The following is a 27,461-nucleotide window of genomic DNA, read 5'->3' on the forward strand; positions in this document are numbered from 1 at the left end:
CAATATTTTGTACGAAACGGGAATATTTTCAGGGAATTTGACTGGAATCCCATGTCTCATATAGTATGCTCATTTCAAAGACACAGAGCATTCTTCCAATATGACATTAAATGCTGATTTTTCTGGGTACTACATGTGTATTTGGACGATATCGGTATGTGTATAAAGTAAGAGAAAGTAGAATTCAGAAACAGTATCGCGCCGGCCGTGGTGACCGAGCGGTTCTAGGCGCTTCAGTGTGGAACCGTGCGACCGCTACGGTCGCAGGTTCGAATCCTGTCTCGGGCATGGATGTGTGTGGCGTCCTTAGGTTACTTAGGTTTAAGCAGTTCTAAATTCTAGGGGACTGATGACCTCAGATGTTACGTCCCATAGTGCTCAGAGACATTAGAACCATATCGTAAATCTGGCAGCCTCTGTGAAGGTCGACATTGTTCTAGTTATAAGCGCGTAATTCAATGAAGTTTTGCAGTCTTGTGATGATCTGGTTGGTTCCTGTTTCAGAATCTGTTACCATCAGCAGCATACGTCTTATACGCAGAAATAAGTAATCTTCAAATCACATGGTTATGAGGGGCAGTCGCAGTTGTGATGATACGTTCCAATTGATGAAACTCGCAACATCTCCGCCAAAATGCTTTACTAATCACAACTAAGTTGGTGAAATAATAGTCACATTTTCATGTAACAAACTGTTGACATAAAGAGGATACAGCAATCGTTATTAGAAATATCTTAAAACAAAACACCAAACTGACAAATTTTGACTGGCGTATGAGATATACTGATGTTTCAGTTATAATGTTCTGAAAACTTTATAAATAATAAAGTCCACTATCTTCCAGTAATAAATTCGCATCAAAAACTAGACAGCCGTCATTAATGTGTGACTAACGCCTCCCGTAGGGTAGACCGAGTGCAAATCTGTCGATTTAACGCCACTTCGGCGACTTCCTCGTCGATGGGGATGAAATGATGATGATTAGGACAACAAAACACGCAGTACCTGACAGAAGAAAGTCTCAGACCCAGCCCGGAATCGAACCTGGTCCCTTAGGGTTGACATTCTGTCGCGCTGCCAACTTTTTTTTTTTTTTTTAATCCCATTTTGTTCGCTTTTGTTCGTTGAGTCTGCTTGGGTCTAACGTCGCAAGACATCCGTTTGAGTTCGTTGTTGATCGTTTAACTCAGTTTTTTTATTGCAGAGGGCATCTAACCCTCTGACCGAACACGTTGAGCTACCGTGCCGGTGCCACTTAGCTACCGGGGGCAGCCGTCATTAATAAAACAAGCAGATAAAGACGCAGCCCTAAAATTAAGAATAGTTGAAGAAGAACCGTAATCATATACTTGGAAAACCCAACAAAAAAAAATTACCAGACTATCTGGGAAATATTCTGAAGCAGTGGCCAACTACATTACTGTCACACAGACAGAATAAACAAGCCCCATCCTAGGACGACTGCACCGCGGCGCATTCACGAAAGCCAGGAGAAGCGACACAACGAGCCAAGAGGCACCACACCAAAGCAAGAAGCAACGGAATATGCCACACTAAACAGATGTAAATATGCGGTAAGCACTGGAAAATAAGAAATCCCATGTACAAATCCAAAATAAGGATAGCATGCGTTAATGGCATTACAAGCGCCTAGGAGATGTTAAAATACCTGGCGCAGTATCACAAAAACAAGTCAAAAGTTAAGCCATAGAAATAGCGTACAAACAGTGCCATGAAAGGTATAGGCACAGGGTAAACATACTTATTATATTACCCCCACCCTCGTCACTCATTTGTATTTTGTGTAACCAGTTAAATATGCTAACCGTTGGATGGTGGAGCAATTCTATCCGTCCATTAAGGGTAAGCACAGGAATAGTTTTAAGGTGTCTCATAATTTTCATCTCTTTTATAATGTTAAGCAGGTGGCCCTTGTAAGGTTACGCGTAGTTAGGCTAGCTTATCGGCCTCCCGGTACTGGTATGAGGTGAGATGAATTTGTTGTACGGCTGAAGGCGCACAGCGGCAGTTCCGACTTCGGGCTATGTGACCTGTACGAGTGATCCAGATACAAAGACCAGCAGCAAAGGACCAGATGTGGGTAAATACTAGTACAGGGAATTCTGGCCACTAACAGTCACTTAGGAGGACAGACAGTGCTCCAGGATATGGCGGAGTGTCAGACAATCTTAAAGTGGGCACAGTTACAGCTCTCTGAACTTCGACAATAAACCACAGTTACATATTAAAGCGAAACTGAATAAATCTGTGATCTCAGAAACATGAGGCACATTCAGTAACACTAACAGTATTTAAATATCTTTTCAACTATTGAAGTTAATATTTCATAACAAATAACATTTACTCAGTGAATCTCTGAATTAATAACTTCTAATAGTTGCATGCGATTTCAAGGAACGATATCTCAGAGGAAGTCATTGCACTATAGCTATCATTCCTGACAGCTACATATCCATATTTATTTTATTTATTGATTTATTACGTCATTTATATCTCATTCTATTGCGCAAATGTTTGTCAGTACTCGTATTCTCCACATTTACACAGCTAATGAACACACCACGAATACCTCATATTTGTCGTACTGGTGTTTTATTTGATGAACAGTTAACTATTTTGCCAATAACTTTATTTAAATGCTAATAGCAAGTGCTATTAAAAACTGTGCTAATTTACAAGTAGCCAATCAATCGTCTGTGTTAGCGGACACCACAGTTGAAAAAAGAACCAAAAGATGCTTCCGTCAAGAAGCCATAAACAATTGTTTGGACAATATTTAACAAAGAGGTGCTTTCATTTACTGTGAGGACACTGGTGCAAGAAAACTAGCTTATCTATGGACAAACCATTATATGTAATCAGCGTACATAGTGTGAGTATGACCGAATGCTTATATCATTTCTTTTATTTAAATATTGTTGTAATATATTAGTTTAGTGTGGGAAAGTGGTCATGTTGAGTCAAATCAAGCCTAAGGAGTTTAAGAACGACGTATTTCTGGTGGGGACGGCCTTCAGCCAATACAAAAGCAGAGGTAGTGGAACACTACGGGAGTCAAGTGGAGACTGGGATTTTTCGAGCGAAGAGCTCAAGGAAGCGATTATGGACACTTTTACGTTTGTTTTGGAAGATGACAGACCTGCCTGTGATAACGTGCGTGATTCGGATCTATAGTTGATAGATTTTGAGCGCCGAACAACCCCTACAATACCAACTTTTGAGGACACTTTTCCTTTTTGAGTGGTATAGGTGATTATTTCTGGGCAGTTAACGGCGGCTGCAATACTCTAACTTTTTAACGGACTTTGTATTTCAAGGGGTCAGAATGTTCTGCAGAGTAGGACTTTTGCCGCTTGATTTACGAAACTGAGAATAGACAGACTATGAGTTACTATTCTTCGTATCGCGTGCGTTAATTTTTGAATCATGGTTTTAAACACTGAACTATTTTGAGCTGGTGAATCTTTCGTGAAATGCACATATTTTTCGTGAGTCTTTGATGACTATTCATTTTGGGGATTTTGCTACCATTCTCGTAACGCTGTCAACGTAACTTTACTGCATTTATAAGGATATTTTCTATCTGTATTGTAAATGAATATCGTAGGAGCACTTCCCGTTTATTTGAGAGGTCCTCTTTTGAATAAATATTATTCAACATAATTCTGTCATCTTCATCAATTACAGACGTTAAAATGGAATCCTTTTTAATCAAATAATTCGTTCATCTTTTATTTTACATATCTGTGTTGTTTTATTAACTCGCAATTCTAGCCAATGCATGACTATTTGACTGCAACATCATAGCTATGGTTTATTCTTCGCATCGAATTAGGTGCGGGGCATCAAAGCAGATGTGCGCGGATCGGCTCTAATACTGTAACGGGCTATTATTTCTAAACAGAGCCGTGCATAGCCACAGCGCCTATAATACAGGTAACCGGTTTGCTCTTATGGGATGCTTTTCAGGATGAGCAACTTCTCAACAGCAATCGTTAGGTACCAACGTACCCTTAGGTTTCTTATATTAAATTTTAATACTTTTGGTAAATTATTGATACATTCTTTGACAAAAAAGACGCACTATGAACGAATTATCCGAAGGGGACAGTAATAGGGGAGAGACCCGACGTCATTGCTAACCAGGGTAGCACGAAGACAGGCAGTAGAAACTCTCGCTTTGTGCGGGCGGGAATTATCTTGCTGCAATGTAAGTTCAGTATGGCTTGCCGTGAAGAGCGACAGGATGGGGCGTAGAGTGTCGATGACGTGCAGTTGTGCTGTGAGGATACCGCGGAGGAAAACCAAAGGGGTCCTGTTATGAAACGAAATGGCGCTGCGGAGCATCTCTCCTTGTTGTCGTGACGGTTTAGTTCAAAGCGGTAGTCATTGGTGAAGATAATTCTACTCCAGTCAAAGAGAGTCTAGGGTGAATACTTGTCTGGAGACGCCTGGAGAGTGGTGAGATAGCAACCGGACTGTCGCCCGCCATATGGGCCGACAACTGGAAGTGATGGGCTGCAGTGCCATCTCCCTTCATAGTGCGATCCCATCCTCACAGCACAGCAGTACGTCAACGATACTCTACGCCCCGTTTTGTCGTCCTTCACCGGGAGCCATCCTGGGCTTATACTTCAGCAAGGTAATTCCCGTCCACACACAGCGAGAGATTCTACTGCCTGTCTTTGAGCTTCCCTAACCCTATGTTGGCCATCAATGTCGCCGGATCTGATTCCAATGAGAACGTTTGGAGTATCATTTTAAGGGCCCTACAACCATCTGTGGATTATGGCGACCTAAAGCACTAATACTCTGTTCCAGTTCTACCAGAATTTCTAAAATCATTGGGAACGTGGCAACTAAAGGACTGTTCACATTGGTATGTAGAATGTACGACACTGGCGATGTACACTTGACAGCAAAAAAAGTGGGTCACTGCCGAATACAACCAACATAACGCAGCTGTGTTGTAGGTCCAACATCAAAACCCCGTGGGGTACAGTCGTTCGACTACACATAATGGGAACCGCAAGAGACTACAAAGAGACCAAAGGTCTTTATGGCAGTCAGTCTGTCGACTAATATCGTCACACAAAACATATTAGAAAACACGTTCTTAGCGATGAGACACTCCATAACACTCATAATCTAACCTTAATTACAACAAGTGACATTCCAAAAGTTCTGAGAAAGCGGATTATTTTACATATATCGTACAGTAATCCTTAGTCAAAATTAAATACTTGAGACAATATATGGAGTTAGAAACCTGTACAGCAATTCGAAAAATGTTTTTCGCTCTCTAAAAGGTTTTCCATCCACGTGCTGAAGGTCGCTCAACGGCGAGTGGCTCTGGAAACTGGATATTGGAAGAACCAGTAGAAAACGCGATTAACGGCAACAAGCACTCTAAGGAAATCTCAACGTTAACAGCGAATCACCAGTAATATAATTGTTCTCGTAACACATCAACAGCTACGTGTACACAAATTTGAACTTCAAATGACATAACCAAGTTCGTCGTTCTGAAGCCGAATTCAAACCCAGCTGCTATAGCCATTGCTAACTAAGCTTTGCTTGTGCCTTATTGAGACCCAATCACTAGGCATAAAGAGACGCGAAGTGTAGTCGTTAGCACCAGTATCAGTTATCAATTCAGATCCTGAAAATAAATGACGAAAATGTTTTTACTGAACTGGGAATCCTGTCATAACAGTTACCGTCCTAGGAACTATCCCCAACGACGTTTAATGTGGTGCCATTCACAAGGAACAAGGTATGTTCATGTTTAAAATTGAAATGCCATCATATAAAGCTTGTGACAGGGATGCGAACCCAGCACCTAATCGGGTTGTTAACGAAGAACAGTCATGCTCAAAAGTATCCGAACGACCTGGATTGCATTTCGCCTCATTCCCATGCAACCCACTTAATGCAGCTGTCTAGCAGGTCATCTAATTGCTTCTTGGTACAGTCGTTTGACTATTGAAAATGGTTCCAACAAGTCACCACTAGAAAACACTGCTCTGTATCGCAATAACTCAAGATGTAAAGTAATATCACGATACTACAAATATCAGGGAACACCTCATCACAGATACGACTGTCCTTAAGGCTTGTAAACTCGCATTTATTGCAATAACTGACATATAAGCACTCTCGTTATTACGTCAGATAGGTAATGCACGTAGTAAGTTCGTCGTATTCATGATTTCCTCTTCAAAGTAACATACCATACTTGTTATTAAACACAAAATGTCATTAAAAATTTACAATATTCACGAGCAGCTAGTTGAAAATATGTATGAACCTCAAATGACACGACGAACCGACTCGTTCTGCATATGGACACAAACCCAGGTCATGCAAACTAAGATTTCGCGACTGACGGAAATTAACAGTCATTCCTGACTAGGCATAAAGAGAGTGATATACCTCGATTTTAGACAGTATCAGTTAACAAATATCAACTTTAAATTACATAACGTAAACATTTTTAACGGTCGCGAATTCCTACGCAGCATCTATTGTCCCTGTTAACGAACTACGAGAGATGTTAAATACTGCTTCTTCACATGTAACTTACTTGAAATGCAGTGAGGTAAAGCTTTGTGCTGGACAGGGATTCGAACCCAGAACCTAATCGGATTGTTATCGAAGCACAATCAACTTTGACATATCGGATATTCTCGGCAGTAGCTAGATGCATTAACTGAAATGACGAGACGAAACATTAATTTTTTCCTTCTCAGGACTCCAACCCGGCTCGTATCGCTGTTATATTACAGAGAAAGGGAACGTTAAGTATGGGTTTATTACACCAGCACCGACATGTGAGCATGTTTGAACTAGAAATAATATGACAAAGGGTTCAGTGCTGACTAGGAGTCGAACCTCACACATATCCTTGTTGACTACACACAAAGAGACGTCAGCTACCGAATTTTTCTCCACCAGCAGCTCGGAATAACATCTTTGAACTTACAGTGATCTCACAAATAGTTCTGCGTCTCACTGGGAGTCAAAAACGTCAGATATCGTTACTGCTGACAACGAATGAAAATGCATTAGAAATAAAAATTATTATCTACCAACAGATAGGTGTTCTCATGATAAAGCTTGATAATACATAGTAAAAAGTTTAGTACTGAGCCAGGATTCCAACCCGTCCATGCGCAATATGTGGAGATGTTGAGGAACCTGCAGTTTTGAACAAACAAGAAGTTGTAGTCGAGTTGTATTGTCACGAAGGGATCGAATTCCGCGTTAAGTGCGGTCTGAGTTGCATTACCTATTCAGAACCAATTTTATCGACATACAGAGGCACAAGTAAAAGATGGTATAAGTGTCCTGTGACCATACACAGGGTTTGTTTCGTCACTAGCAATAAATAACTAGTGTAAGAAAGGTTACTGGTGATAGAGTTTCTACATGTCGCACACTCCTTACTTTATTGTGGTTCCACCTAACGTCTACTTGGTAGAGAAGGAATATCATGTTTAATGTGGTTTTCAGACCACAATACCATTATACCTTCTTCACTTGACGTAGCCAGAAGAGAATAGAATCTGCCTTCTCCTATCAAAAGTAAATCGGCAGAAGTTGGAATCGAACGGAGACCATCATCAAATGAAATTATCATCAGTCCAACAGACCACCAAACCCTCTTCGTTACGACTCATTTCTCTATCACAGCTCCGTTGCGGCACACAAGATGAGAATTTTGACGCACAGGCTCCCTGTAGTTTTTTGCAGGAAGTTCAGTACATTCATTTGCTTGGTTGACCGAATCTCCATGAACTAGCTGCCTTGGCTAACCAGTGCATACATTCGACTCTATTTTGTAATCACCGAAATAAAATAACGTAACTGCGACCTACACAGAACTGCCAACAGTGTAGGATGCAAAAATTTAAATAGGAAGTGTTCCTTTCCATTTGAGCTACTCTATTGCGCTATCTGTTTGTTGAAACCATCGTGCAGTGCAAAAGAAATGCTGTAACTGTCTGTCTCTCAGAAGTCTAGATCCGTCCATATGCATTATCTCACGCCACTGTGGAATGCCGAAGTTCTGGAGGAACTGTTGTTCACTTCCAGACACAAATGTTTGTGCCTGAGCGACAATCGAACCGCACTCCTATCGTTCTTCTTTATTGTTCACGAATATGGCTTAAGTATCAATTGCTTACTCACCAACAGTAAGATGTGTGTGTGTTTGTCCAGAAATTGTTGGCATCGTGAACAGACACTAGCAGGCCGGTGTGCACGTGATAGGGCTTGAATTAAAATTGTGAATATTTATGTACTGGATCATGATTCGGACCCACATATTTACCTGTGGAGGAGACCTAGAGAAAACTGCAGTCTTGGAAAAAGGAATGAAATGATTGAACCATACTGTTCCCAGAGATTCAGATCCTCGAAAGAGGAGATTAGAATTCGAATTACAGTCCAGCAACAAATATTGCAACGTCTCTAGTTCAATCAAGTACAAGTAAAATAAGAGCCCTGTTCCTTTAGATGGCTATCAGTTCATCAAATAAAATAAAATTTTCTAATGTAAGTAAGTTTACTGGTGACAGTATTTCTGTTTAGCCTGACCTCCATCTATGCCATTTTCCAACGTAAACCCGCTCTGCCCAGTTTGGAACGAAGAAACGTGATGTTTAATGCGGATTCTGGATTATAACAGCTTATCGTGAGGTTACCAGAGGTGAAGTAAATCTGTGTGTGCCTCTTAACTGTGCCTCACGCATTGCACGTGTGATTCACCAGACCATTGTGGCCACATTTCCCAGCCCCAGGAGTGTGCTATAATGGATGATGTGCTTAGCTTACTAAACTAGTCACGGTGGGAAAAAACGCGAGTCTATTAAATGGTTAAGTAGAAGCAAGCTTCTGACATGGAGATTATGCTATTACCATGTCAGCAGGATGTAAAGACTCTTCTAAGCCTCATAACCTTGATTTGAAGCCATTTTGAAATTTTCACTAATTCAGGAAATTTTTTAGTTCGAGAAAATCCACTGTGAAGTGTGAAGTTACCGGATAACTCGATTATCACCGTCATTATTACTATCGTTTTCTTCATACCGCTGCTGGAACACATGAGCTTGAAGATCATTTAAGTCATTTTGGTCATTATAGGAGTAGTAGTCCAAGGACAGGTTCTTTCCCTGTCTACAGAATTCATTTCATGTTAATATCAAACATCAGCAGTTACTCGTAGATTACATTAAAACTGAAGTAATTCATGAAGATGTCACTTGATAACAAAAACGCACTGTCTTTCTTCATTTACCTGCGCGTAGAAATGGCTGTCGAATACTGCCAAACCAAAAGCCAAGGGATCTTACTGCCTTCCGATATACGTCGCTGTCAGTTCTTCCATATGACTTGGTCGACGTAACGTGTTTCAAGTTGTGCATGACAGAGAATGTTTTAGAAAATCAATTGTTTTCCTTTGCTATAAACAGAAAGATCTTCATTCTAAGCTAACCAAGTTCAAAATTTCCGCAGTATTAGTTCACATTTAATATTCGCTTCTGCAATGTGGAAAAGTATTTCACAGGTGCAAAACCCGCATCCGACCCATTGACCTTACGCTGACCATAACTTTTAGCTCAGAGTGACACCAGTTTAAGTAACCTAATGTAGCGAACACTGTTTGCCAGTTCTCTTTCTCACCGGAAAATACGCTATTAACCCATTGGGCTCCATAAGTACGCTGTAACACTAATTTCTGTGTGTGTGCAATGCATACGGATTGTTGAGTATCGTGGTGCTCTCTCTTTCACTTCTGTATACATTATGCCTGATTTAAACGGGCCATTTATCATTACATGCCCTGGGCAGTGCAACGTCATACTGACAACAGTAATTTGCTTTTACTGACAGCCTCACTGTTCGTTTTACCTGGTTTTGTAATCATTTAAATAAAATAACACGATCTTTCAATGGGTGACATTTCGTCCCCCTTTTCCTTCTGTGAAATTTGTCAGTAAGCTTTTTGCCTTCAAACCAGCGAAATGCGGCAGAGTACGGCTGGTAAACGATTTTCAAACCACGATTTAGTGCCGTAACACGATTTCCTTAAACATTGGCGTAACTGAAGGAATTTAGTTTCTTCTTAAACCGTCTTATGCAGCAACGTTCACAGATATCTCAAATAGGAGAAGCTCTTTATCCAGGTACGAAGGTTGTAAAACAAACTTCCCACAGTTTGTGTCAGGTTGATCTTTTCGTCTGATAGCATTGCGTAAGTATTTTGTGTAAGAGGTATTAAAGTAGTGTTCCTGTAGCTGTGGGAATCATTGGTAGAAAACGAGTTTCACACCAAAGGGTACAGTACTGATAAATATTCAGAATGATTATCGACCTAAGTCTGCGTTCATCCACAAACTGAGGCGTATTTGTAATATTGAAGCTAGACTAGGTATCCTTGTCTTCCTTGAGTGGGCGTTGGAAGGCGTTTACACACACGTATACGAAGGTAATCCCAAAGGTAAGGTCTCCTAAGGCACATGCAACTGCCAACGCAGGCACAAACGAGAGGTCCTTAATCTAATGGCAAGCAGAAATCATACTGTTGGCTACATTGTGGCAAAGTGATAAAGAGCAAGGCTATTGATAAGAAAGTCTCAGGTTCGATCCCTCACCAGTCCCACGATTTTTATGTGCCGTTTTACACATATTTCCACTGGATCAGTATTTGTTGATGTTGCACTGTGGTCCGAAAGCCACGTCAAACTGTAGGTTCTCCTATTAACTGGCTAGGTAAGTCAACTCGAAGGTCTGTTGAAAGCAACAGCATACCACCTCCAACAAGACCGTGCCTATTAAAGCACTGTGCTGTTCAAACCAGTCTTGCGACTGATGACTGCTTTACTTTCTATGGGTTCCAAAACTAATGATCTTCGGGTTATTAACAATTTTGTGTTTTCATGCTGTAGCTTTGATACCAGTAAACTTAAGTAACCGTTCGAGTTGTCAATGTGGTACACGACGATGCTGTCGACCCCAGTTACAATTTTGGTCATGGCTATGTTTCAGTCGAATACATCCATGGAACTTTTTGCGTATTTCAAGATATATTTTATGCACTTGGTACGCTTCCAAATTGATATCTGATAGAGCTGTATTTAGTAACGTGAATCAGATATGTTTTCCGTGCAATATGTCCGACAACACGTCAGTGCAGCGAGATTTCGTTTATGTGTTGCGCATGTTGCGAGAAATATTGGTGTTTCGCTTGTTTCTGTGATAGGTTTCACCCCACTGAATGCGAGCAAGCTCACGAATAGACTGTGAATAACTGGAATTACGCAATAACACACTTAAAGTTGTATTTTTGCATTATGTATCCTGATGAAAATAACTGTAAACAGTTTATATGCCTACTTTCTTATTATCGCGATTCTCGATGCTTTCCTCAAAAAATAAAAATAAAAATAAAGAGAGAGAGTGAGAGAGAGACAGTGAGAGAAAATAGAAATGTTTTCAAATATCAGCTCCGTGACGCCATGTTCCTCTCGTGATGTAAACCAAGGATAATTGATAGATAATATCTCGTTGTACTAGCGATATGTATGGCTTCGTGGTTCTTTGTTTTCTCTCTACAAATAACTAGAACAGAATTCAGCAACAAAGTGGTAAGAACACCTACTCAGTGCGCCAATTAAACACTCAGCCATTCTTGGTTATTTTGTTAATCATCTGTAATGCAGTAAACATCATTGAGTACTGATTTGTAATTACTACCATTGTTATTGTTATTCGTCACCCCACAACAGCTTTCCTATCACTCATTGCCGCCGATGCATTTAACGAATGGATCAGGATGAATGGGATGCTGGATGTTTCGTCACGGAGATTATACGCATTTATCTCGACGTCTTGTGTCACGGTAACATGAAAATCTCAATAAGAAAAGACGACAATAACACCCAAATATTTCTGTTCACTTAACACCATGATGACAGACAAATTGGCGTCTCACTGTATTTTGATTATAATTCGTTAGCCTTTTTGCGACCTCATTTTAATACCTCGTGGGAGCAGGCATAATATTTTGCTTTTTGAACACCGAACATAACACACAAAGATAGTAGATGGAAGTGTACAAAGAAAAAATCAGACTCATGGGTGTGGATCCAGTTCATCATTAGAAGACTAAACAAGAGGGGAACATTACGAAAGCAATGAATACGCTGGTTAGTATACATTATTTGTATAGAACTGAATATGAAAAAGGCCAGATCTGCACAGTGCCCGCATCTGCATTTTAGTTTCTGTCTTAATGGGCATAATTTTTAGTTTATTCTCTTCTGAATTATCAAATGAATTGATTATTACGTGGTACAGAATAATTAGGTAACTGTGTTACTTACAGCTTCCATTCGCACCAACATTTTTCTACATTCTCGTGCAGTTCATGAAATTCTACTTGTATGATCACAAGACTGCACATAGATGCAATCGATTTCGAGGTGCAAAGTGTTTGTTATCTTACTTTTCGTGACAGGTTGGCAAAGTTGATTTCCAAAGACTTTTTATTGTACTGGAATAATCTTTTGTAACAAAGTAACAAGGTAAGTGTTTTATTCGTATATATTTTGTGGGAAACTGTAATCGTGATGGAAGATCACACACCTGAATGTTTGACACAGTTGGTAGGAGAAAACGCTGCATATTAACCAAACCCCGCGCCTCCTCTCCGTATCCTACTATGACACGAGCACAGGATTCTCCTCCTATAACGCTACAGAGCTGTTCGGAGCACAGCTGAGAATTGGCAACATTGTCACAAACATTTGTCAACACTGTGACAGTGCAATCACTTCCGCGTAAGGTACTGAACTGACTCGCTAAACTCACTTGATATTCCCTTTCCATTTGAATGACTCGTGGTATATAATCCTCACGTAAACTAAGACATTGACACAGAAATTTCAATTTTTTGGCTACGAAATGCTATTCTTCACATAAGTGACATCTTTTAATATCTTTCGCGATGTGTTATGAGGCTGAGCGGCCAATATCATGACGAGAGTGGCGTGCGGGCAGCAGTGTGTCCGTAGCCCCGTGGAACCGCCCGTGTCTCGTGTTCCGATGGTTAAAAGAATCGTCAGTTCTAACCGTGGTACGGGTAGCGCGTGGGAGCTTTTTTTAGTGTATTATTTCATGGAGCTGCGAATTCCCAGAAAAAAAATCTGTAACAAAATCAGAAGATAACCTTTACACATCAAATCCTCTTGGCAGCTCGACTCAGTAATTTGTGTTAATGGTCGTAGATCTCGGCTTTCTGACTGCCGAGCTGCTATACAATACAAGCGTCTCTGAAGAAATTCGAATCGGCCGTCAACGATACGAAATTCAATAATGTTCTTCACTTACGATTTCCATGCCAGGGTGATAAGTATGAAGGAAATAAATTGATTAGCAAATCGCAAGAAAATACTTTCAGCTCAAAGTGCAATGGTGGAAAACTTACAATGCTGCACAAACGGTAACGCCTCTTTCCGCTGCTGACAAACAAGTTTTGGGTTTCTAGGAATACGTAACTTTATTTACGAAATGCCACGTATGCATACCTGTTGAGTATGACACAGCGTACCATTTTAAAACACAGACCCAATCGAACTCTAAGTGAAAAGTATTTTACTAATTCGTGCATATAGAGGCACGCTTGTGTACAGATACTCAGTTTTGTTTTAAACAGACTTTCGACGTAAGGTTATCGTGGGTAGTTTTATTTCATTTCTTACAATACAGTGCACAGTTTTAGTAAGGTTTCTTTTAGTGTTGTTAAAACAATACTAAACATGAGAGAGAAATTAATCATCAACCATATATGCAAATTCTCTGATGTTATCTATAACCAAAAAAAAAAAGGTTCAAATGGCTCTGAGCACTATGGGACTTAACATCTATGCTCATCAGTCCCCTAGAACTTAGAACTACTTAAACCTAACTAACCTAAGCACATGACGCAACACCCAGTCATCACGAGGCAGAGAAAATCCCTGACCCCGCCGGGAATCGAGTCCGGGAAGCGAGAACGCTACCGCACGGACACGAGCTGCGGGCATCTGATGTTATCTATAACAGTCGGACAATGCACATGCAGTTTATTGATTACATGCATGTAGAAAACTTGTTCTGAGTTAAAGCTGTCAAACAAGATTTGAATAAGAATAAAATGTCACTACCAGACGACAGCTAATGTAGAAAATACTTTTCTGACTATTTTGGCACGATGCGATAATACTAAAGCTTCGAGACGCATCTGCTGCCTGGCCGTCTATTGAACCTGAAAAGAACAAAGTGACGCAGAAGTTATCCTTTTTTCCACATGTGACTATTCTGGGTTGAGAAGTGAAGAGAATTATATTCAAAGTTCTATTAAACTGATAACTTCAGCAGATAGCAGAATTGTGTTAAAAAAAATAGTATCGAATGTAACAGAACACGTGACCTCTTATCAACAGTCCGCAACGCTTATCGTTACGCTACTAGCTGTGACGTAGTTACAACACCTCTGGAAGTGAATAACAGTTCCTCCAGAATTTCGGCATTCCACAGTAGTGTGAGATAATGCATATGGACGGATCTAAACTTCTGAGAGACAGACAGTTACAGTATTTCTTTTGCACTGCACGATGGTTTCAACAAACAGATAGCGCAATAGAGTAGCTCAAATGAAAAGGAACACTTCCTATTTAAATTTTTGCATCCTACACTGTTGGCAGTTCTGTGTAGGTCGCAGTTACGTTATTTTATTTCGGTGATTACAAAACAGAGTCGAATGTATGCACTGGTTAGCCAAGGCAGCTAGTTCAAGGCGATTCGGTCAACCAAGCAAATGAATGTACTGAACATCCTGCAAACCACTACAGGGAGCCTGTGCGTCAAAATTCTCATCTTTTGTGCCGCAACGCAGCTGTGATAGAGAAATGAGTCGTAGCGAAGAGGGTTTGGTGGTCTGTTGGACTGATGATAGTTTCATATGATGACGGTCTCGGTTCGATTCCAACTTCTGCCGATTCACTTTTGATAGAGAGAGGCAGATTGTATTCTCTTCTGGCTACGTCAAGTGAAGAAGGTATAATGGTATTGTGGTCTGAAAATCACATTAAACATGATATTCCTTCTCTACCAAGTAGACGTTAGGTGGAACCACAATAAAGTAAGGAGTGTGCGACATGTAGAAACTCTATCACCAGTAACCTTTCTTACACTAGTTATTTATTGCTAGTGACGAAACAAATCCTGTGTATGGTCACAGGACACTTATTCCATCTTTTATTTTAGCTTCTGTATGTCGATAAACTGATGTACCCGTGGTCTACGGGTAGCGTCTTCGATTCATAATCAAAAACGTCTTCGGTCCTGCGTTCGATCCCCGCCACAGATACTGGATTGTAAGGCGTCCCCAGGAGCAGATATAGACTCAGATCACAATATAGTAGTGATGAAGAGTAGGCTGAAGCTCAAGACATTAGTCAGGAAGAATCAATACGCTAGGAAGTGGGTTACGGAAGTTCTAAGGAATGACGAGATACGTTTGAAGTTCTCTAACGCTATAGATACAGCAATAAGGAATAGCGCAGTAGGCAACACAGTTGAAGAGGAATGGACGTCTCTAAAAAGGGCCATCACAGAAGTTGGGAAGGATAACATAGGTACAAAGAAGGTAGCTGCGAAGAAACCATGGGTAACAGAAGAAATACTTCAGTTGATTGATGAAAGGAGGAAGCACAAACATGTTCCGGGAAAATCAGGAATACAGAAATACGAGTCGCTGAGGAATGAAATAAATAGGAAGTGCAGGGAAGCTAAGACGAAATGGCTTCAGGAAAAATGTGAAGACATCGGAAAAGATATGATTGTCGGAAGGACAGACTCAGCATACAGGAAAGTCAAAACAACCTTTGGTGACATTAAAAGCAACGGTGGTAACATTAAGAGTGCAACGGGAATTCCACTGTTAAATGCAGAGGAGAGAGCAGATAGGTGGAAAGAATACATTGAAAGCCTCTATGAGGGTGAAGATTTGTCTGATGTGATAGAAGAAGAAACAGGAGTCGATTTAGAAGAGATAGGGGATCCAGTATTAGAATCGGAATTTCAAAGAGCTTTGGAGGACTTACGGTCAAATAAGGCATAAGGGATAGATAACATTCCCTCAGAATTTCTAAAATCATTATGGGAAGTGGCACCAAAACGACTGTTCACGTTGGTGTGTATAATATATATGTCTCGCGACATACCATCTGACTTTCGGAAAAGCATCATCTACACAATTCCGAAGACGACAAGAGCTGACAAGTGCGAGAATTATCGCACGATCAGCTTAACAGCTCATGCATCGAAGCTGCTTACAAGAATAATATACAGAGGAATGGAAAAGAAAATTGATAATGCGCTAAGTGACGATCAGTTTGGCTTTAGGTAAAGTAAAGGCACGAGAGAGGCAATTCTGACGTTACGGCTAATAATGGAAGCAAGGTTACAGAAAAATCAACACACGTTATAGGATTTGTCGACCTGGAAAAAGCGTTCGACAATATAAAATGGTGAAAGCTGTTCGAGATTCTGAAAAAAAAGTAGGGGTAAGCTATAGGGAGAGACGGGTCATATACAATATGTACAACAACCAAGAGGGAATAATAAGAGTGGACGATGAAGAACGAAGTGCTCGTATTAAGAAGGGTGTAAGACAAGGCTGTAGCCTTTCGCCCCTACTCTTCAATCTGTACATCGAGGAAGCAATGATGGAAATAAAAGAAAGGTTCAGGAGTGGAATTAAAATACAACGTTAAAGGATATCAATGATACGATTCGCTAATAACATTGCTGTCCTGAGTGAAAGTGAAGAAGAATTAAATGATCTGCTGAACGGAATGAACAGTCTAATGAGTACACAGTATGGTTTGAGAGTAACTCGGAGAAAGACGAAGGTAATGATAAGTAGTAGAAATGAGAACAGTGAGCAATTTAACATCAGGATTGATGGTCACGTAGTCAATGAAGTTAAGGAATTTTGCTACCTAGGCAGTAAAATAACCAATGACGGACGGAGCAAGGACATCAAAAGCAGACTCGCTATGGCAAAAAAGGCATTTCTGGCCAAGAGAAGTCTACTAATATCAAAAATCCGACCTTAATCTGAGGAAGAAATTTCTGAGGATATACGTCTGGATTACAGCATTGTATGGTAGTGAAACATGGACTGTGGAAAAACCGGAAGAGAAGAGAATCGAAGCATTTGAGATCTGGTGCTATAGACGCATGTTGAAAATTAGGTGGACTGATAAGGTAAGGAATGAGGAGGTTCTACGCAGAATCGGAGAGGAAAGGAATATGTGGAAAACACTGATAAGGAGAAGGGATAGGATGATAGGACACCTGCTAAGACATGAGAGAATGACTTCCATGGTACTAGAGGGAGCTGTAGAGGGCAAAAACTGTAGAGGAAGACAGATATTGGAATACGTCAAGCACATAATTGAGGACGTAGGTTGCAAGTGCTACTCTGAGTTGAAGAGGTTAGCACAGGAAAGGAATGCGTGGCGGGCCGCATCAAACCAGTCAGTAGACTAATGACCAAAAAAAAAAAAATTTCGATAAAATCGGTTCTGAACTGGTAATGCAAATCAGACCGCCCTTAACGCGGAATATATGACTTTCGAGGACGCTTAGAAGACTTTGCAATCTTCGGTAACACAGTGAAATCGAATTCTAATCTCATTCCAGCACCACAATTTTCATCGTCTCAGCTTCACATAAAATAAGAGCCTTGTGAACTTACATGGTCATTGGTTCATTAAATGAAATACGTTTTCTAGTTTACGACTGCTTGCTGGTGACAGAGTCTCCGCCTTACGGGGTTTCTCCATCTGTCACTGCTCAAACGAATGCCACTCTGCTCCAGTCGACAAGGAAGAGATGTTATCTTTACTGCGGATATTGAACTACGGAGCTTATCGGCGTTCTGCAGTTGGCGTTACTAGGGGTGAAAGAGAGCTACTTGTGTGTGTTAAAAATCTACGCCTGACGTGAGATGTGAACCTACACGTTTTAAACATCAATACAAGATTAATCCATCAGACCACAGAACCCCCTGCCAAACACATAATTATCAGTTGCAGAGTATTCATTTAGATGTAGATGGAGATGTCAAGGGACACGTAACAGGAAGGAGGGCGGGATCCGGAAATAGATAGAAGTGCAGAAGTGCAAAATATAAGCGTGAAATGCTTGCAAAGTATTGCTTACTTAGATGCATGCCACAGTTCGTTTATCTTAGGACCGAGAGATAACGAGGGACTGTTCTCAGAACTAGGAATGGGTTATAGGGAAGAGGACACCAAAGTATACGGTTTCATAGGTGGTGAGAGGAATGATAGAGAGTAAATACAGCAGCAATTAAAAGAGAAAATGTAGCGTCATTGGAAACCGCTAGATTTGTTTACAAATTTTTGGGTGAGTGTAATAGAAGGGCGCTTGCGGCGATAGTGTCAGAGAGAGAAAGAGTGTGAGAGGGAATAGAAGAGATATTAACAACGAGTGAACATAAATGTTCAAATGTATGTGAAATTTTATGGGACTTAACTGCTAAGGTCATCACTCCCTAATCTTACCCACTACTTAACCCAAATTATCCTAAGGACAAACATACACCCCCATGCCCGAGGGAGGTCTCGAACCTCCGCCGGGACCAGCCTCACAGTCCATGACTGCAGCGCCTAACACCGCTCTGCTAGTACCACGCGGCGAGTAAACATAGTATGAAATCGTTGGCATATTGCGTGGAGGACGGAGGGTGTATTCACGGATGGAGGGGAAGAGAGAGACGTATTTGAAATATCAAAAACTACTGCGACAGAGTCCATCTACGCTGATTAGTTTGTAAGTATGTAGACAGGGTATAAATGAAATCAAAATAGAATACTTAACAAACTGTATATTCAAAAGAAACCCACTTGAATTAAAAGGGCAACTCAGAGGAAAGCCAACTCAAATCGTATCTTTTCTGTTGGCACGCGATCTTCCACTAGTTCCCAATGAGGAAAAATGACGAAAAAGAAGACATAACAAAACATTTTAAGAACTCTAATGTTTTATCCAAAATCCTTCATTATTTTGTACTTCTATCATGTGTCTTGGCATGGAATGTATGAGCCGTCGGGCGTAACAGCCTGAAGAAGCAACTTCCTCCCATGTTTCCAGGACGCAGTCCCAAAGAGCGTCCGCAGTAGTTGGTTGGTTCCGTGGCCAGTTCGTTGTCAATGTTCTGGCGACCTCAGCCCACATTTTTTCCATGGAGTTCATATCAGCCGCCCGTGGCGGCCAGTCCAAGACGTTGACGCCAATCGTGAAGAGCCGCTGCTGAACAAACGCAGACTTGTGAATGGGAGAATGGTCCTCTTCCAATGTGACGTCCACTTCTGCGTACAGCATTCGCACTGACGGAAGCATCACATTTTCCAATATGTGGGCATACTGCGCACTGCCCAGAGTTCCTTCTATCCGGTGAAGAATTCCCGCCCCTCTCCCAAAATTCCAACCCCCAGCAGGTAACAGATAGCCGGCCACTACTTCTCGTCGTGGTTACATATTCGCGTCGATGGCGAGACCCTTGCTGCCTGTAAACGATTCGTGGACCGTCGTTATTGGTGGAAAACACCTTCTCATCAATGACAATGACGTTGTCCCACGACGCCCTCAGATGGAACTCCGCAAATGCTAGCCAGTATAAAACGTTGTCCTCGCCGAGCTCTTGTTTCACGGCGGATCGTCGTGCATGCAGTCCAGCGTCCCTCAGCCTTCGGCGAATCGTGTCACTCTAGCCAGGGAATTTGGTCTCCCGCCGCAACTGCTTCGCGTTCAGAAAGGGATTTGCTCTGCTCCTAGACACTAGGTCCCTGTCTTCCTGCTGTGAGCTCACTCTCTTCCTGCCTGAGCCAGGAGCCCTGTTGGTAGTGCCTCTTTCAAGGCAGATCCTCCACCATCTCGTTGCAGTGGTATGTGGTACGCCATACCTTTCTGCCAGCTTCTCTGATGGAACATCCTCCTTCCTCAATGAGAGCGACGACTCTACGTCGGCCAGCCGGAGTGGCCGAGTGGTTCTAGGCGCTTCAGTCCGGAACCGCGTGACCGCTACGGTCGCAGGTTCTAATCCTGCCTCGGGCATGGATGTGTGTGATATCCTTAGGTTAGTTAGGTTTAAGTAGTTCTAAGTTCTAGGGGACTGATGACCTCAGATGATAAGTCCTATAGTGCTCAGAGCCATTTGAACCATTTGTCTTCCTAACCATGTGTGTGGCGTTCGACTCTCAGCCAGCATAGACGTTTACATCACCTTATTTCTAGCTAAACGTGTTCACATCTCGCTGATGGTGGACCAACATTGGACATTTCTCGTCTTTTCCTGGCTAGACAACGACGACGTTAGGTGCCGGGTTCGAATCCCGGTCAGGCAATACAACTTCAGTCGTCATTTAAGGTTCTAACCCCTCTACTGGTGACAAACTGTGATATCTACATTCTGATTTAACGTACTTATTCAACAATCCGATTAGGTGCTGGGTTTGCATCCTTGTCCCCAGCATTACATGATGGTATTTCAATTTTATACATGTGCATCCTTCATTCCTTGACAATGCAACACTATACAACGTCTTTCGAGGTTAATTACCAAGAAGGTAATTGTCATGTTAGGGTTACTGCTTTCGTAAAAAATTTATCGTCATTTACGTTCAAGTTGAGAATTGATAACTAATACTGGTGCAAACGTCAATATTTTACGTCTCTTTATGCCTAGTGATCGAGTCTCGAAAAGGCACAAAGCTTTACTTGGTTAACAATGGCTTTACGTTCTGGGTTTGCATCCGGATCCAGAACAAAGACGTTGGTCATGTCATTTAAAGTACAACTTCGTGTACAAGTAACTGTTGATAAGTAATGTGAACAGTGATATTACTTGTGATTCGCTGTTAATGTTGGGATTTCCGTAGAGTCGTTGCCGCCGTTAATCACGTTTTCTTTTAACTGCTTAGTATTACATAAAGTTGATGCGAATCCACTCCCCGTTGAAATTTGAACGACGTTCAGCATGTGTTGCGTAAACCTTTCAGACAGCAAAGAACTTGTTTCCAATTGCCATACAACTTTATAAATCCATATACTGTCTCAAATATTTAATAGTGCCCAAGGATTACTGAACGATTTATGTGACAAAACTAGTTGTCCCATAACATTTGAAATGTTTCTTATTGTAATTAAGTTTAGTTTACAAACGTTAAGGACTATCTGATATCTTCTGTACTATCGTGGTGTTACTTTATGTCTAGACGGACTGTCATAAAGACCGGTGTTCTCTAGTAGTCTCTAGCAGCACCTATTGTGTATCTTACGACGACTGAAATGTGGAGGGTTGCGACGACATGCAACACAGAGATGCAATGTTGGTTGCATACATTCAGGTGCAGCCTACACATTGGAATTCAGGGGTGACCCACTTTTTTTGCTGTCGACTGTACATTCTGACTTTCTGAAAAATACCATGCTCACATGTCCCAAGACCTCAAGAGCCGACAAGTGCTTGAATTATAGTGGAATCATCTTAACAACTCATGTGTCCAAGTTGCTTACAAGAATAATGTACAAAGAATGGAAAAGAAGACTGAGGATTTTTAAAATGATGACCAGTTTGGCTTTAGGAAAGGTAAAGGCACTACAGACACAATTCTGACGATGTGGTTGATAACGCTAGCAAAATTTTTAAACAGTCAAGACACGTTAATGGGCTTTATTGAGTCGGAAAAAGCGCCTAGCAATTTGAAATGCTGAAAGATGTACGAAATTCTGAGAAAAATGTGGATAAGCTATAGGGAAAGACGGTTAATATTCAATACATACAAGAGCCAAGAGGAAATAATAAGACTGGAATACAAAGAATGAATTTTTCGAATTAAAACGGGTGTGAGACAGGAATGTAGTCTTTTGCCCCTAATATTTAATCTTTACATCGAAGAAGGAATAACGGAAGTAAAAGAAAGGTTCAAAAGGAATTAAAATTCAGGGTTAAAAGTTATCAACGATAAGATACGCTAATGAAATCAGTCTTCTCGGTGAATGTGAAGAACAATTAGAGGATGTGTTGAATGGAATGAACAATCTGATGGGTACAGAATGTAGTCTGAGAATAAATGGAAGAAAGACAAAAGTAATGAGAAGTAGAAGAAATTATAACAGCGAGAAGCTTAACACCAGGATTGGTGATCACAAAGTGGATGAAATTAAGGAATTCTGCTACCTAGGCAGCAAAATATCTCATGACATACGGAGCAAGGGGGACACAAAAAGCAGACTAGCGCTGGAAAAAAAGTATTCCTGACCAAGAGAAGTGTGTTAGTATCAAAAAAGCCTCAATCTGAGTAAGAAATTTCTGAGAATGCACGTTTTAAGCACAACATTGTATGGTAGTGAAACATTGACTATGGGAAAACAGGAACAGAAGAGAATCGAAGCATTTGAGATGTGGTGCTAGAGAAGAACGCTATCAGTTGGGTGGATTTTTAAGGTAAGGAATGAGGAGGTTCTCCGGAGAATTAGCGAGGAAAGGAATAGTAGCATTGACAAAAAGAAGGGACAGGATGGTACAACAGTTCTTAACACATCACGGAATAACTTCTACAGTACTAGAGTGAAATGTAGAGGGAAAAAACTGCAATGGAAGACAGAGATTGGAATACATCCAACAAATAAACGAGGACGTAGGTTGCAAGTGCTACTCCAACGCTACATCTACATCTACATCTACATGACTACTCTGCAATTCACATTTAAGTGCTTGGCAGAGGGTTCATCGAACCACAATCATACTATCTCTCTACTATTCCACTCCCGAACAGCGAGCGGGAAAAACGAACACCTAAACCTTTCTGTTCGAGCTCTGATTTCTCTTATTTTATTTTGATGATCATTCCTACCTATGTAGGTTGGGCTCAACAACATATTTTCGCATTCGGAAGAGAAAGTTGGTGACTGAAATTTCGTAAAAAGGTCTCGCCGCGACGAAAAACGTCTATGCTGTAATGACTTCCATCCCAACTCGTGTATCATATCTGCCACACTCTCTCCCCTACGGTCACTGGTTCGAATCCTGTCTTGGGCGTGGATGTGTGTAATGTTCTTAGGTTAGTTAGGTTTAAGTAGTTCTAAGTTCTAGGGGACTGATGACCTCAGAAGTTGAGTCCCATAGTGCTCAGAGCCATTTTTTTGCTACTCTAAGGTTAGCATAGTAGTGGAATTTGTGGCGGGCTGCATAAAAAAGGTCAGAAAACTGATGACTCAAAAAGAAGCACCAACTTGACAGAATTTGGCACGATATCCATAAGGAGGACATCCCACACCTCTACCAATCAACGCCAAGCCGAATGACTGTGGGTTGACCACGGCGTTATTGAGTTGCTCAATTTGTGAAGCGCTTTCTCTGTACATGTAAATCACATCTACCTTTTTCATACCATTCCGATAACTTCTTCCTGGGGCGTCTTTTTCTTTTTCTTTTGGGGTATGGAATGTCCATCATCACGTGTATGTTTAGCAAGTGCGGTTTTCGGGTTCTTCATATCAGAGCCTTTCAACCTGTCTCCGTCTGACCAACATACTGGGAAACAGTTGGTAGTAATCATGTACATAGTCCTACTATTGAAGACGTCAGCGCGGAAGTAATCAGTCATTGCTGACTGTTCGAGACTTTTGGCCTAATCGCAACAAAGCTGTTGCAGCCGACAGGAACCTGCAGGAAAGCGTAAGTTTTCCATCCAGCTAGAACAGAGATGATTCTGTTGTTCTATTTTGTATCAACGGTAGCAATTATGGCTCTCGTCTATAAAACGTCGCAGACCTCTGGCAACCCACTGCACGTCTCAGATTAAGCCGTGGCCGTTGGAACGTGTCACGTACCCGTACACGCCCCTGCTAGCCGGTGCAGTGCGCCTGCAGTGCCAGATGACCTGAGGCGGCCGCAAATAGGCGTGGGCGGAGGGACGGCTGCCAGACGGCCGGCAAACAAGTGCACGTGCGCCAACAAACAGGGACACGTGCCGGGGCTGCTGCTGCGACCCGTCTGTCTGCTCCGGGCGTGCCGGGGCCAGTCAAGGGAGCGCAGGGGGGCGGCGCAGCGCAGGGCACGGAAATTCTCTACTGTGGAAGGCCCTGTAGGCGGGTGCACGAAAGGAGTCTCTCACGAGTAAGGACTTTCCGATATAATGATATCCTGTATCGATAGTGTTCTGTAGATGTCTGTGTTACCGGTGTCAACACCGGGTGTGCCAAAATTCCGTACTGTCGTAACAAATATCAGAGAAACGTCTTTGCAAGTGTCGAACGGTGTTGAGGAACACAATAATTATTCACGAATAGTTTAGTGAAAATTAAAAATTACGAAATGAATTCGTGAACTACGAATACGGTACCACAACAACTATACAGTTTACTGAAAATTTGACCAGACCGGGACTCGACGTGGATTTCTAGCTTGTATGGCGACAGGTCACCTTAAACACTTCTCCTATCCGCACACTCCTCCATTGCCGACCCAGATCTCCAAACGTCTGCTCGAAAAAATTATGCGATTGCCGCGCAGTAAGAGACTTATTCATTTTTTGGCCATGTTGCCTTGGCTTTGGCATGAAATGCGTTAGTGCAGGGTCTGTATTTGACAGTACACGGAAGTGTCAAACACAGACACTGAACTAATGAACTAAAAATTTCGTAGTATCTATTTAGTGTGAAGAAAAGTCTACAACGAAAATATAAGATTTCATCAGTCTACACCAGTAGTTTTAGGTGTGTACCTACTGCTTTCAAGCAGTGGTTCGAGTACTTAAAGAAATTAGAAAAGTTTGTTGTAAACAAGTGGTTTCGTGTTCAAGAGAAGTTCGTAATAATGCAACCTAATACTGGCAAGTAAGAGAAGCATAAAAGCCCAAAAGTGTCGTCAACGTAAAGGAACCAGAAACTCGGCGCTTTAGTGGCAATTTGCAGCACTCGATCTTGCAATATTTCCGTGAATAAACTGACCGCCATCGGCTGTATGGGGCTGCCCATCGTCACCCCGTCCAGTTTTTCGTAAAATTCATCAATAAATTATATGGTCCTGAAACAGCAGTTGTCCAATTCTGTAATGTCATTAGGGAAGAGAGGGTTTATCTGTTCGAGCGCCTTATTTAGCGGAACAGTAGTAAACAGTGACACCTCGTCGAAGCACTAATAGGTCTCCTGGTTGTTCTACAGGGTGTTTCAAAAATGACCGGTATATTTGAAACGGCAATACAAACTAAACGAGCAGCGATAGAAATACACCATTTGTTGCAATATGCTTGGAACAACAGTACATTTTCAGGCAGACAAACTTTCGAAATTACAGTAGTTACAATTGTCAACAACAGATGTCGCTGCGGTCTGGGAAACTCTATAGTACGATATTTTCCACATATCCACCATGCGTAGCAATAATATGGCGTAGTCTCTGAATGAAATTACCCGAAACCTTTGACAACGTGTCTGGCGGAATGGCTTCACATGCAGATGAGATGTACTGCTTCAGCTGTTCAATTGTTTCTGGATTCTGGCGGTACACCTGGTCTTTCAAGTGTCCCCACAGAAAGAAGTCACAGGGGTTCATGTCTGGCGAATAGGGACGCCAATCCACGCCGCCTCCTGTATGTTTCGGAGAGCCCAAAGCAATAACACGATCATCCAAATATTCATTCAGGAAATTAAAGACGTCGGCCTTGCGATGTGGCCGGGCACCATCTTGCATAAACCACGAGGTGTTTCGCAGTGTCGTCTGAGGCTGTTTGTACCGCCACAAATTCACGAAGAATGTCCAGATAGCGTGATGCAGTAATCGTTTCGGATCTGAAAAATGGGCCAATGACTCCTTTGGAAGAAATGGCGGCCCAGACCAGTACTTTTTGAGGAAGCAGGGACGATGGCACTGCAACATTGGGCTTTTCGGTTCCCCATATGCGCCAGTTCTGTTTATTGACGAAGCCGTCCAGGTAAAAATAAGCTTCGTCAGTAAACCAAATGCTGCCCACATGCATATCGCCGTCATCAATCCTGTGCACTATATCGTTAGCGAATGTCTCTCGTGCAGCAATGGTAGCGGCACTGAGGGGTTGCCGCGTTTGAATTTTGTATGGATAGAGGTGTAAACTCTGGCGCATGAGACGATACGTGGACGTTGGCGTCATTTGGACCGCAGCTGCAACAAGGAGAACGGAAACCCGAGGCCGCTGTTGGATCACCTGCTGCACTAGCTGCGCGTTGCCCTCTGTGGTTGCCCTACCTTTCCAGCACGTTCATCCGTCACATTCCCAGTCCGTTGAAATTTTTCAAACAGATCCTTTATTTTATCGCTTTTCGGTCCTTTGGTTACGTTAAACCTCCGTTAAAAACTTCGTCTTGTTGCAACAACACTGTGTTCTAGGCGGTGGAATTCCAACACCAGAAGAATCCTCTGATCTAAGGAATAAACCATGTTGTCCACAGCACACTTGCACGTTGTGAACAGCACACGCTTACAGCAGAAAGACGACGTACAGAATGGCGCACCCACAGACTGCGTTGTCTTCTATATATTTCACATCACTTGCAGCGCCATCTATTGTTGAAAATTGTAACTACTGTAATTTCGAAAGTTTGTCCGGCTGAAAATGTACTGTTGTCCCGAGCATATTGCAACAAACGGTGTATTTCTATCGCTGCTCGTTTAGTTTTTATTGCCGTTTCAAATATACCGGTCATTTTTGAAACACCCTGGATTACCCACTGTGCTGTGAAGACACTTTCCATGAATATTTGAATAACAGTCCTCCAAAGATTCAGCTTACTACGGAGAAAGAGATGGACGGAACACAGCATTTTTTTTTGCTCTGCTTGTTTTCAAGAAACAGCAGCTTGGGGCACAAGTATCCTGGGGCACAGCATGTACAGAAGCCTTCTGTGCGGTCTTGGTTATGCTGTTTTTTTACATATCCCTGTAATGATAAAGCCCGATTTCTGATGGCCTACAGAGAAGGGAAGCATTCCTTATGATCACATAAGTTAATTAAAGGAAACAATAAAGTCGTGCAACGTATCTTACTGAATGGTAATTCATATGGATGGCCCAATAAAATATGACCACACGACACACACAGATGTATTAATGAAAGGAGAGGTCACCTGATATATAATAGAAACAAGTGGGCAGTATTTATCAATTTCAATATTTTGTTCACACGGGACCAGCAACTTTATTCAATATTTTATGAATCGTTTAGTAACAAATCTGTTGCAACTGCAGTAAATATGTTTGACGACGAGTTTCGAACCAACTGGTTCATTTTTAACGCTGGCCTGCTGAGACTGCACTGAA

Source organism: Schistocerca gregaria, chromosome 7 (assembly GCF_023897955.1).
Source record: "Schistocerca gregaria isolate iqSchGreg1 chromosome 7, iqSchGreg1.2, whole genome shotgun sequence".
In the NCBI taxonomy this organism is placed as follows: domain Eukaryota; kingdom Metazoa; phylum Arthropoda; class Insecta; order Orthoptera; family Acrididae; genus Schistocerca; species Schistocerca gregaria.